Here is a 13,845-nt window from a genome sequence, read left to right as displayed (position 1 = left end):
TGTTTGTAGGAATTTGGTATACGTTTTAGTTGAAGTAAACGTGCATGGAAATAATTTAAATATTTGACACTAAGTATTTGTAATGCTTGCGGTATGAATTCGTTGGTGACGTGTATAATGTAATGGATGATTTAGAGGTTAAAAGTTTTTGGATATTTTATTTATTTTATATGTGGAAATGTTCATATTTGTAAAGGGTAAATACTGTTCCGCGATCAGGTAATTTCATATATGTTCTTTTTACCGGGTTTAAAGATTGAGAAAATTGTCATGTATTTTCCTGAAATTTTTCTAATTTATGAGAAAAAAGCAGTGTACATGGATATAGTGAAGAGTGTGCGCAATGCCATTTTTGTGCAATTCTGGGATGTTTTTTTAAGTAAAAATAAGTCGGCATGTACATGATTTATGTGTATGTGTTATTTTGAAAAAAGGGTAAGGAGTATGGTATTGTGTACTTTTTCCCAATTTTGCAGTGAATTTTTGTCATTATTAAGCAGTTTTGTTAGATAAAATTTCTAGCATAAGTGTAATTCGGCTAAGTAGATTGTTGGAAGAAGTGTTCAGTAGATAAAAAGAAAAGAAACATGTCTTTACTTCGTGAAGACAAAATGGCGGCGGGAAAAAAAAATAGAGGGTTGCTGTAGGAGAGTTGGTCGCCAAATTTTTGCCAAAAAAACGCCAAGTTACCATAATGTAAAGATCAACCATTTTTTTTTTTTTTTTTTTTTTTTTTTTTTTTTTTTTTTTTTTTTTTTTTCATTACGGAAACTGATATATCCGCCAGCAGTTTTTCCAATATCGAGCATAAAGAGATTACGCTTCATACGCTAAATATCTAATAAGAATCTGTGTAATGTTGTGCTACTTCTTGTTGCTTATTATTATTATTGTTTGTGTCTGTGATATTTATGTATTAAATTCATTTAAGATTTATAAATGAGAACCTAATCATCGAAATTTAAATGCTGCAGTGCTCATGGTTTCATGAATATAAATTCATAAATTATTCCTGTTTAAACTTTTCGTTGTACGACTCTATTAGATGTATTTACACAGTACTTGCAGAGAGTGGTTTCGTTTATAAAATGCATACATACAGTAATTTTAAATAATTAATTAGGTATTTGTTTACGGGAAATCTTGGGTTATTTTAGACAACGCTTAAGTATGTTTTTCCAAAGTATCATGCTTTATAAAGAGTTGCATTATAAAAAGATGTAGATCGTGAGAAGCAAATTGTCATATTCATCATCGCTTGTACTATGTAACGTTTTCTTCACTTTAGAAATCTAGCAAAAGTATTATCAAGTGCTTACAGTACAAAAAAATATCATATAGTTTATTAATCTAAGTTACGTTTAAAAGTTCAGTAATATTTCATATCTGATGTCTACTAAAAGTACTCCCTTGTCATTTAGTACATAATACATACAGATAAAACATGTAAGTGTAACTTTTCAGTTGTCATTTAGCAACATTGCTGCTGTCGTCATTTTTAAAACAGAAGAGGCTTGATATTCATGAGAGAACTAAACAAATTGTTGTGTTCTAAGATAAGCGAATAACCTATCCGTATTGTTTATTTTGACATACTGAACTGCCTACAAGCATTCTTCTTTACCTTCAAGGAGCTAATACGTTTCTAGCATGAGGAATTTTTTCTATTTCGTTGTTGATTAGTAACCTTTTACCCTCGCTTGAGCAGCTTGGTTCCTCAACATATCGCACTCCGTTGCTGAAATATGGCTTTTTCAGCAAATTACGCCGAGATTTCTTTTCGCGCAAAGTTTTTGGATAAATTTTCTTGTTTATTTCAGCAAAAATAATATTTTATTTTCAGGGATGCGTATCACTCCTTAAATGAACATTTCACGTTTTCATTATTGTATACCCTGCATAAAAAAATAGAACAGTCCTGAATTCCCCGTTCTATTGGGCCGATTGACGAAATTTAACTTGAATTTTCCATATCTCGAAAGCGCGACTTCGAATATATATTAGATTTACATATAGCATTATTCTAACGTGGGTACTTTGGCACGAAATCGGACTATTTCTGAAATCACATACATATTACTTTCCATGTTTGGTTTCTACGTTTCAAGTTATGCCAAAGTGTCAAGTTTTGTAAAATTCGCACGAGTATATATTTTTAAAAACTAAACTCTCAAAATTTTCTCCCCTCGATGTTTATTGAAATTGCTATATATTTATAAATATTCCCTTTATTTATTAAATTTAATTCATTCCTTCATTCAGAATTCGAAATTTAGAATCAATTAAAATAAAAATCCTAGTATTTTCTGGTTTATGTTTGAAGTTTGTATTTTTTAGTAACTTTTATGAATTTTTCGAATAACTATTTTGAAAGCTATCAAATTTTCGCCATCATCTTAAAGTAGATTTATTTCGAGACATACCTGGAATAAATTAACAGTTTATTCAAAATTTCTCAAGATATACGTGAATTTATAAAAAAACGTAGTCGCACTTCGAATGAGGAGGAAAAGGTTAATCTTAGGATTATGGTAACTTGGCGATTTTTTGGCGACCAACCCTACTACAGGAACCTGCTAGTTTTGTTTTGGACGCCATTTTGTTTTTACGTAAAAAAGGTGTTTTTTTTTTTTTTTTTTTTTTTTTTTTTTACTTAACATTTTTTCCAACAATCTGCTAGCCGAATTACGCTTATACTAGAACTTTTATGGAACAAAAGTGCTTAATCATGACGAAAATTAGGTGCGAAATTGGGAGAAAGTGCAAAATCGCCCACTGCTTGCCGCCTTTTTAAAAATTGCACATACACGGTATCATCTATGTACACGTCGACCTATTTTCACTTAAAAAAACATCCCAGAATTGCACAAAAATAGCATTGCGCACACTCTTGAAGTTATCCATGTACACTGCTAAAGTCCTAGCTAGTAACCTTTATCGCCTTACCAAAATATCGCCAAACTACCTGTTACCATATTCCAATGATTAGCCGAGGAAAACTTTATTTCTGAACATTAGAGTGAAGTGGAAAGGCTTCGAATACAGAAGACAAATAGAAGAAATCATGTTCTTGAATGTTCAAATGGATGACTATCATTGTCCAGACAACAACGCTGTTAACGCACACCAAGGGATTCGCAAACGTCACGGAACAGGTCGTTAGGAATATCGCGACAATGTCTTTCAGTTTCCAATTTCAATGCATCAATTGTTCTTGGTTTGGTGCTATAAACTTTCTTTTAGATATTCCCACTAAACGAAGTCCATGGGGTGATGTCTGGGGAATGCGCAGGGTATTCAGGGCTACCCCTCCTTCCAATCCATGGGTCTGGAAAAGCTGCGTCGAAGTGAGCGTCGTGATGGTATTGCAGAGGTGCTCCGTCTTGCTGAAAGTAATTTTTGTCGTCATCACCAAACATCTCTGAAATTTGTGGACCGACAAACTCCTGAAGCAAGTTTAGGTAACTCTCATCAGTGACAGATCTGTTAAAAAATGGTCCCAGAGCGGATATTCCACACCACATTGCTACTCCTGTTTAGTTTACATGTAGATTTACAAGGCCCTCAGAATGTGCAATTATGACTATTAATGGAGCCATTTAATTTAAAAGATGTCTTATCGCTCCACACACAGAATTGAACTCTTTGGTCAGGATAGTCTTCGTTGAGATCAGGTTGATCAGTTGATCAGGTTGAGTCTGGTTAGGGTAGTCTGCTCTTCTTTTCCAGAGCTCGTGGATGTCCGTGGTCGTCCAGAACTTTTCCATCTGCTTCAAACCTGTCTCTGATGCCAGGAATGGTTCGGCACGTTCGTGGCGCTTTTGCGAATCCCCTTCTGAAATCGCCTTTGCACTTCAATGGCGTTCTCGGTCTTCCAGTTCTTCTTTCAGGACAAACTTCCTCTCTCCCAAGCTAAGTTGATTTCCTGCCATGCTGTCATGAATTAATTACACCTGCAATTAAAAAAAGGCAGCATGTTAGCGACAGTTACATTGTGAGTACATTTTTTGAGACACCCTGTATTTGCGCGTTTTGAAATGTGGCATGTTTGTTATAAGCGACAATAATGAAAGATTGTAGTAAATTAAGATTTTGCCAAGTGAGTTATTGTTGGCGCAAACCAAAAAAAGTGCACCACACTAAATTTTTCAATTTCTCACCCTATTTACAAAATTTAATATTAGGCACAACTCCAGTCGTAGAATTGAAATATGGAAAAAAATCCGTATGTCGTTTCAGAATAAATAGGATTTTGCGTCAAAATACCTAGGTAATCTAATATATTTGCTAAGTTGCACTTTCGGGACATGAAAGACTCAAAGTTCGTCAGTCGACCCAGAAGAATATGAACCGTAATAATATTAACCGTAATAATATTAATACGAATCTTAGCAGATAAATAAAGATACGCGAAGCAGAATCCATTTCCGTAATGATTCTCCATAAAAATATTTCAGTTCTGTTACAGAAGAAAATCGCAGTTTTCATACCTATTGCTTGCTGAGCTGAACGATCCAATACAACCTAACGACAAAATATTGTATTTCTTTCTATGCATAACGCTTTTTTATATGAAACCCAACGCTTTTTTATATGAAAGTTCGCTATAAACCAGTTGTTCTTTGCATGTTACTAAACTATCCAGTGCAATTAATGTTTCAAGGTACTGCTTTCATTACTTATATAGTTGATAATAAATAGGAATAATTATTAAAATCTTTTCTTAGCGATATTTTAACATGGTGTTACACTGTTTTATTTGCGCAGATTAAATATTCTATTAGAGTACTAGAATTTAAGGGTTCATCTTAGGAACCAAATTGGTATAAATGGGAATGCTCTCGGTAGCGTATTTTTAAACGTTTTTCAAGTTTAGGCTTCACTTCGTAGCTCCCGAAGCAGGAACTTGCCTATGCCCTTATACCAGCTTAATGCTTGGCCTTTCAAAATTTGCCGTAGTAACTGTAACATTCTGAAACACGGTATGGTACGAAATGAAAGTTCATCTGTTCCAGGAACAACATAATGGAACCTTCTCCGTCGAAAGTCGCAGCGGGTTTCATAGCGTCCCTCATGGTCCGGACTTTGAAGCCCAAACCCTCCACTGGGTTTACTATCGCCGGTGGATATTTAAGCCTTGGAGCAGCCCAAACTAAATTTTCCACTTTCCAGTAACATGGCTCGTAAACGTTTCTGGCGCAAACTATAAGATTCTAGTTGAATTAAGCTTACTTAAAAGCTACAGCTTAATAGAACTGTAAAGGTATTATTCGCTAATTTCTGATATGTCAGAAACACTGCAAGAAGAAGAGTGAAAAGATTCACTGAAGAAAGTTTCACAGACGAAACTTCTCGTGCGTACAGTATCACGCGAACAATTTTGACGGTAATTCAAAATAGAAAGAAAGATTAAAACTAATAAAAAGTTGAATAACCAGCCGAAGCTGCACAGAGATAATTTAACGCGTAGTTGGCTCTTGGCTCATACAACTAACGTAGGTTAACCGGCAAATAATATGCAGTGCCGTAAAATAACAAGCTTCAACTAGTAACGAAACAACATGGCCGAAAGGCTGAACACGCTCTGTTTGAAGAAACACACCTCATCATTCCTATCCTACTTTGCACAAAACGCGAAACTAAAATCTCATTCTGGCAAGAAAGCGTGGGTTGAAAATGAGAGTTTGAAGGGGAGGTTGCTGCCAGAGTAAAATTTAAGCGCTAGGAAAATAAAATAAAACTTTCATTTGTATCTTTTAATAATGGTATAAAGACTATTTTTACTAAATCCACAGTTTAAATTTTTCTTCAGTTAAAACTTTGATAGGTACAGGGTTTCGCTAAGAAAGCATATTTTTCAAAATTACCATGAGAAAAAGGTATTTTCTTGATATTAATTCCAAGATGCTCCTGTTGATTTATGTACTTTTATCCTGATGATTTATGTACTTTTAATATATTGCTTTAATTTCTTGGACATATTTCAAGATTCGGGGTATACATACTTCCGGTTATATACATATTTTCTTAAAGGCGTCAAGAAAATATTTTTGGCTATACGGCTTTACTGGTCAGTGAGTATTAAGGAAAGCTCCTTCCGTTACAATTAATCTTAAAAAAAGTATTCTAAAGTTATCAAATTTGAACGTTTAGAGGGATTTCAAGAAATTTTCTCTTCAGAATCGGATTTGAAGAAATTTATTTTTTCTTACATCTCTAGTTAAAATTATTTTGACTAAAAGTTGTCATATGTAATGCTTCAGTTTTTGAAACTAAATGCTGCTTTAAAAGCATAGTTATTTAAATATGTTCTGAATAACATTATGATACTTTATCAACTGCGTTTTGGATATTTAAAGGCTACCGTATTTAAAAAAAGTTCAAAATGTCGATTTTTTACTTTGAGTTTAATTTTACCTACAGCTCTTTTAAATACACTGAAACCATGAATAGCGAACCGCTTATAACGATTTAACATTTCGGTCCTGTTTAATTTTCTATACACTTAAATGTTACTTTATGCGGCTGTAGCAAAATTCTAAATATAATTAAAAACGGATATAGCGAACTTTGTGGATATCTTGGACTGAAAATATTTTGCTTATTTTAATCTTTTTTTCCAGAATATCTATAACGTCTAACTGAAAAATGACTGATCCTTAAATTTCTTTTATTTAGATTATTAGAATAATGAAAAACTTTTAGATTATAATAGCTACCAGCTCACCGGTTATTCAGCACGGCTCTCTACAGAATATCAAATTTTCCGGTTTTAACTTTTACTATAGACTTTTCCGGCAATAAATGAAGCTATTGAATTAATGAAAGCTAAATTGTGCAAACTGTATTTCTCACCCCTAGTGAATTTCAGAATAATGTTTCTGTAATATCTTACTTCATCTAAATTTTATTATTTTTTTATCAAATTTTATGATCTTTTTTATTTAATTATTTTTGTTCATATTAAATTTTCTTATTAAAATTTCATTAGATCTGAATTTTCTGAATCTATTACAGACAATTGTAGGGACTTATATGAAGAACTAAGCAATATTTAATCAGTTGATAATTTTGTTTGTCTTTTACTTTAATATATAATACATTATGTTTATCCACAAAAACATTATGTGCATTAAGCCCACCAGCGGCCGAGCGGTAAAGTCGCTGGTAGTTCGGTCCGAGGTTCGAATCCCGCGAACAGGCTGGCTGCATGGGCGTTTTCGTGGTTCCCCCATGTGTAACGTATATACGAGCCAGTTTCCCTTAGAAAGTCCTCCACGAAGGCATCCCTCCCCTTAGGCAGATAGCCCTAGTGTGCTTTGCCATAATTAAATACACACACATACACACGAACCACATTTCGATTCTATGATTCAAATAATGCCAAAGTGCAAGTTTTCTATAAATCGCACAAGTAGTTTTTAAAAACGTAGCTCTCAAAATTTTAGCTCCTTGACATTAATTAAATTTGATATATATTTATTAATATAGATTTTTCTTATTACACTTACTTGATTCCTTCTTCCAGAAATCGAAATTTAGGCCAAATATAATTCGCACATTTTTTTTTTTTTTTTTTTTGTTTTATTTTTAAATATGTTTTTAAAATAAATTTTCTAAATTTTTCGAAAACATTTTACATTATAACCAATAAAACGTTTGACATCATCTTAATGTAACATCATCTTTCTAGGTACACCTGCAAACAATTAGTTCTTTATTCAAAATTTCTGAAGATATCCGGCTTTACATTTTGTGCGTTTTGAAGTTTGGCATATTTAATATAAGCGATAGTAACGAAAATCTGGTTTACACACTTTGTTAAAATTATTTGAAAGGATGAACGATAGACTTCTTTTCCTGTACGGTGTATACCATTGTATCAATGAAAAAAAAAAGGAAAATAAGTAGGTTACTACTTGTATAAATTAAGAATTCCGCCAAATGAATTACTCTTGGCGCAAACTGAAAAAAAAAATGCGCCGACATAAATTTTTAAATTTCTCTCCAAAAATTACAAAATTTAGTACCTAAGCATAATTTGACTTGTAAAATCGAAGTATGGGAAAAAATTTATATGTTATTTCAGGAAAAGTCCGGCTTTATTTCAAAATACCTACGCTAGAGTAATGCTATAAATAAATCTATGTCCTAAGACGAGCTTTCGAAACATGACAAGCGCAGTTTGAATTTCGTCAATCGGCCCAGCAGAAGTCGTACAGAACTGTCATATTTTTTTGCGCAGTTACATTAACACATGCTCATATTTGCAGCTAGACATAATGAGGGAGTGTCGGATGGGTGTAAAAATCACTGGAGTTGTTAGATCAGCATTTTGGAGAAGCTATTGCACGGCATATATCAGTTTAAACGACGTCAAGATGCTGCATCAGTGCGAAATGTGGAAGAATAAAATCTGTTAGACGACATCTCGTCCTCGAGCAACCACAACAACGGAAGAGCGTTATATTGCCCTGTAGGCAAGAAGAAACAGCAAACAGCGGGAAAAATCTCAAGACATACAGAACAGGCGTGTTACCATGGCCAGAAGGCTGCACAATGGTGGTCTCTTTGTACGACGACCTGTACGGTGTATACCATTAACGCCTGCTCGTCGGGGAAGGTGTTTGCTGTGGTACAGGGCACACCAGAATTGGACAGATAATTAAACAAGCGTCTAGCCCCTCAGATGCTAGTTTCCTCCTGATTCATCCCTGATCATTTGTGCAGATCAAGGAGGTGTAACCTCCACGCGCAGCGTGTTTATGTCAGGGAGCTCGGCATGCAGAAAAGAATCAGCTGGCACCGACGCCGTGGCGTTAAGTTACAAAAGTGCTGCGCATTACTCAGTGCAAATTAATTTGATATTGATTTTTGGTTGTTTCTCATTTTCTATCAAATAATATATTATTTTGATTTGTGTTTTCCCTTTTGCACCGTTTTGTTTAATTATAAATCTATATATAAAAGAATTCCTGATATTTATTTATTTATTCATTCGTCTATACATCATCGCCCAAAGCTATTACAGATGCAGATATCAAAAACTAGGAGCTAATTTCTTGTCTACTGAAGGCGTCATTTAAGAAGAGATTTTTGAATTTCGGCACCCAAGGAGAGGAGGGCAAAACATGTTTTTACGTTTTTTCATATAAGGAAGAAACAGATGTACACAACAGTCTTGCTTTAAAATGTATGGAACATGAATACTTAAAAACCAGTTTCAGAAGTTCGACCCCCAAGGTCCCTACCCTTGAGAATTCGGCCCCCAAGGGGGTAGAGGGCTGTGGTAATACAATTTTTATTAAGGTAGTACAATAAGTGAGACAGATCGTTAATAATCATAACAATAGAATAGAATAAATATTATTTTGTCTTTCAATGTTATGTGTTACCAGACTGGCAGCGTTGTAATAGGCAAGTCGCCACAGGGGCAAAACATGTTTTTCATATATTTCTTCACACTTTAGACATCCTTAAGATTCAGTGCTCTATCAAACAAGTTATTGTCTTTACTTTTATATTGGATAACGCCATTTAATCGATGAATAGTAGGTTTAAAGGGCATAGGAAGTTGTATCAAGACATATCACTTCTCGATCCCCAAAACGTTTTGAAGCCATTGTCGCCGAACACTTTCGACTATTTTTCTATATTATTAGAGTATTATGCAGGTGTAACAGCCGGTTAAAATTCTTAAGGACGAATATCAGGACCTAGTAATTAAATGTAAAATAATAAAAAATTCATTTGAAAATCATTATTCTGAATCTAATATTGAGTCAGAAAGAGAAAAAGCTCTATCTATTCATGAGCATTCATCCATTCATCCAAAGCTAAATGCAATTTCTTGTGTGCATATAAATTACTCTTGAAATATAATTTATGTAGTATTGTGTATGCCAATGTCTTTTTTGCTTATACGTTTGTACTCGCCCTATCTATAACGATGAATGTGAAAGAAATTTTTCAAAATAAAAAATTGTAAAAAGTAGATTAAGGAGTGCAATGAAGCAAGCTAATTTGAAGTCATTACTATTGATGAACATAGAAAAGCAAAAATTAAAGATATTATGGAGGAAATATTTGCCCAGGCACATGGAATTAAAAAATCTTTAAATGGCTAATTATGAATCAGCGGCTGTTTTGTTTATATATTATTTAGTCACTGTTATTTATTGTTTATAGTTTATTTTAATATATATATATATATCTGAATAAATTGTTACTTTTCTGTAAAGGTAACACTTTATTCAGATATAGGAGCACAAAACCTGCAGTAAGCATTCCACGCCTCTTGTTTCAAATGACTCGTCACAATTTCCGCAGTGTTTCACAGTAACGGTCAGCGTTTACTGTTTCACCACGTGGAAGGAACTCAATGAGCCGAATGCCCCTCTTGTCCCAGAACACTGTGCACATCACTTTGCGTACCGTTAGCGTCTGTTTGAATTTTGTCCCGACTGGAGATCCACTATGCTGCCAATGCATTGACTGCTGCTTGGTTTCCGCAGTGAAGTGCAGAATCCAAGTCTGATTGCCCGTGACGATTCCATCGAGGAACTTGTCGCCGTCATCGTGATACCGTTACAGAAATGTCAGTGCTGCTCCTAAGCGTTCAATTTTGTGTTCAGATGTCGGGTTTTTCGTCACCCACCTGGCACACAATTTTTTTGAACAGCAGGTGCTTAGTGACAATCTCTTGCAACAAGGATTGATATCTGCAGAAAATGGCTGCTCAGCTTCGGAATCGTGAAGCGAAGGTTTTCCATCAGAAGCTGCCGCACAAGCTCAACAAGATCATCGTTGATGAGGGACTGTCTGCCACTGCACTCTTCATTATGAGCACTTTGACGACATTCTGAAAACTGCCTAGACCAACGATGCATCATCTGCTTTACTCATGATGTTTGTCCCATAGACCTGACAATGATTTTCAATTGGCGCAGTACTTCATTCAAGAACTTTATCACTGACCCAACCTCGCAGGCGGCAGGAGAAGGAATAAGAGCTTCCATCTCGGACTACTGCAACCACGCTACGGGCACGAGGCACAAGCGTCTAGCCCCTCAGATGCTAGTTTCCTCCTGATTTCTCGCTGATCATTTGCGCAGATTCACGTGCAGCGTGTTTACTCCAAAAATTTCGGCGTGGTCAAAGCCGATTTTTTTAAAACGCCACGCGTTTAAAACGTTGCGAACTTAGTGCGCATTACTGAGTGTAAAATAATCTCTTTTATTAGTTTTTCTGAAATAGTTTTCTTTTTAATTGGTATACATATTTATTTGTTCATATGTTTTATTATAAATCTATACATAAAGGAAGAATTCCTGATTTATTCACCTACAGATCATCGCCCAAAGCTATTAGAGATATCAAAACTTAAGATCTTATTCCTTTTGTACCGAAGATGTTATTTAAGAAGCGATATTTTAAGATTCGGCGGGCAAAACGTGTTTTTGTTTTTTCATATAAGGAAGAAACAGATGTACATAAAATTCTTGCTTTAAAATGTATGGAATATGAATACCTAAAAACCAATTTCAAATGTTTTCAAAATTCGCCCCCGTAGGGGGGGACGTGTTCTTTACATATTTCTTCATATCTCGGATATCCATAAGACAAACTTATGAATTATTGCTGTAAAATGTAAGGAATACGAATAAATGCTGACGTCAACATGCGTGGGGAGGGGGACTGATTGGCATAAAATACAAGTTTACATAATGTACAAGTAAGCCTAATTCAAGGTACAGGAATACCAGCTACCTTTACCAGGTATGTAAAGCTAGTTAGCATTAAAAAAAATTAAGGTTTCTACTATTTAATGTTATTAATAATTAAAACCCCAAAATAAAAATGTAGCAGCATGTGGCAATTCACAAAACTGTGATGAGATTGTTACAATGTTCAGTTAGTTTTAAACAATTCTACACATAATAAAATGGCCAGTGCACAACATGTGAATGTACATGGGGTTGAATAATTAGAAAATAAAAAACTTGACAAATATTAAATAGTAGACAATATTGCTTACAGTTCAAATTTGCGATTGACTCAGTTTCACCAAAAATGCCATTTTTGTGCAATTCTGGGATGTTTTTTTAAGTAAAAATAAGTCGACGTGTAAATGGTTTATGTGTATGTGCTATTCTGAAAAACGCGCAAGGAGTTTGCGATTGTGCACTTTTCCCCAATTTTGCAGTTAATCTTTGTCATGATTAAGCAGTTTTGTTACATAAAATTTCTAGCATAAGTGTAATTCGGCTAGTAGATTGTTGGAAAAAAGTGTTGAGTAAATAAAAAGAAAAGAAACATGTCTTTACTTCGTGAAGACAAAATGGCGGCGGGGGAAAAAAAATAGAGGGTTGCTGTAACAGAGTTGGTCGCCAAATTTTCGCCAAAAAATCGCCAAGTTACCATAATTCAAAGATCAACCAAAAATGGTATTAAATTTTTAATATATCCAAAACTAATGATCATAAATGTGATATCCTGAGTAGTTTCAAAGAAATACTTAAGATAAACAACTGTGGAAAATTTAAATGTTCTAGGCTGAATAGTTTTCAAGAAAAGTGTACCGAAAGTAGAAAAAAAAATTGAGAAAAGCCGAAAAAACAATTTAAACACTAATAATTTATAAACAAAAATCATTTAAACATTTTTTTTATTTTCCTGCACCATTATCATCTTGAACTGACATTTCTATATCTAGTTGTTTTAGTGTTATTAACTTATGTTTCTTTCTGGCCATTTTAGAAAGTTTTTGGTAAGCGAAATGCGCCTCGCGAATTCTATCGCAATCTATATTCCCAAGAACTTTACCGTATAAAACCCTGGTTGTATTCCCAATAATTCCATTACTTATTGCCACTTTGTACACCATCATTAAAACATATTACCGCATCTAATAAAGCTAATTTTAAAGTGATGTCACTCACAAAAACAGTTTTTGGTATGCGTGTCTGGATTGCAATTATTAAAACTTTCATTCGGATTTTGGGTTGTTGTTGTTCACTTGTTTAACGTATAACAGCACAAGGAGCACCTGTCATTGGCAACAGCCTTCAGCACCTGACAGGTGAAAGTGCCATTTAGCTCAGATCCGCCTCTAGGTTTGATGGGAAGCACCCCAAGAGAGACGGGTCCGAAGGTCTCCCACCCTTCTTCCCCTATCACCCACCTCTCGAGACAACTTTCTGCTCGCCGCATATTTCGAGTGCTTCCATACCGCATGAACATTATACATTTACAAACATTCATGCCTTCTCCGACTCATTTCTTTTTCATAATGTTTATGAACATATTTTTTACCAGCTGATATGGCTTTATTGTTGCCACACCAGACATCTTTCTCAACTGGTCAGCTTGCTAGTGCTTGTTGTTTACATTTTGTAATGAAAGATTTCGGTCATAAAATTTCTAAACATGGATAAATTATATATTTTTCGAATCGTCTCAGAATACTTTGTTTTTTTAGCCCAAAATTGAAAATTTGAATATTTGAAAATTTTTATGTTATATGTCCCCTTAAGTTGCGTTAAAGACTTAAAGGACCGTTCTCTGTGTATTCGTTCCTAGGAGGTAAACTGTCCATCTCATTCTACTTAATTTTGTGGATTTAATAATATCCTCATCATTATAATTTCGTTTACGCCATATATCATTCTCCTAAATAGCAGCAAAAATAGTTCTTAGAAGCTTCTTTTCAAAGATCGCCAAGGTTCTTTCTTCCCTCGTAGTCGAAATCAACGTCTCCTAAGCATAGGTTAAGATTGATTTTATCAGTGGCTCGTATAACAGAATTTTGACCTTCTCTTTATTAGATGGAATTTCAGAAGATGT

This window comes from Stegodyphus dumicola, chromosome 7, assembly GCF_044657685.1.
Source record: "Stegodyphus dumicola isolate Sdum_Otavi_A_Nest chromosome 7, ASM4465768v1".
NCBI classification, from domain to species: domain Eukaryota; kingdom Metazoa; phylum Arthropoda; class Arachnida; order Araneae; family Eresidae; genus Stegodyphus; species Stegodyphus dumicola.
Note: the sequence above shows the minus strand (reverse complement) of the source record.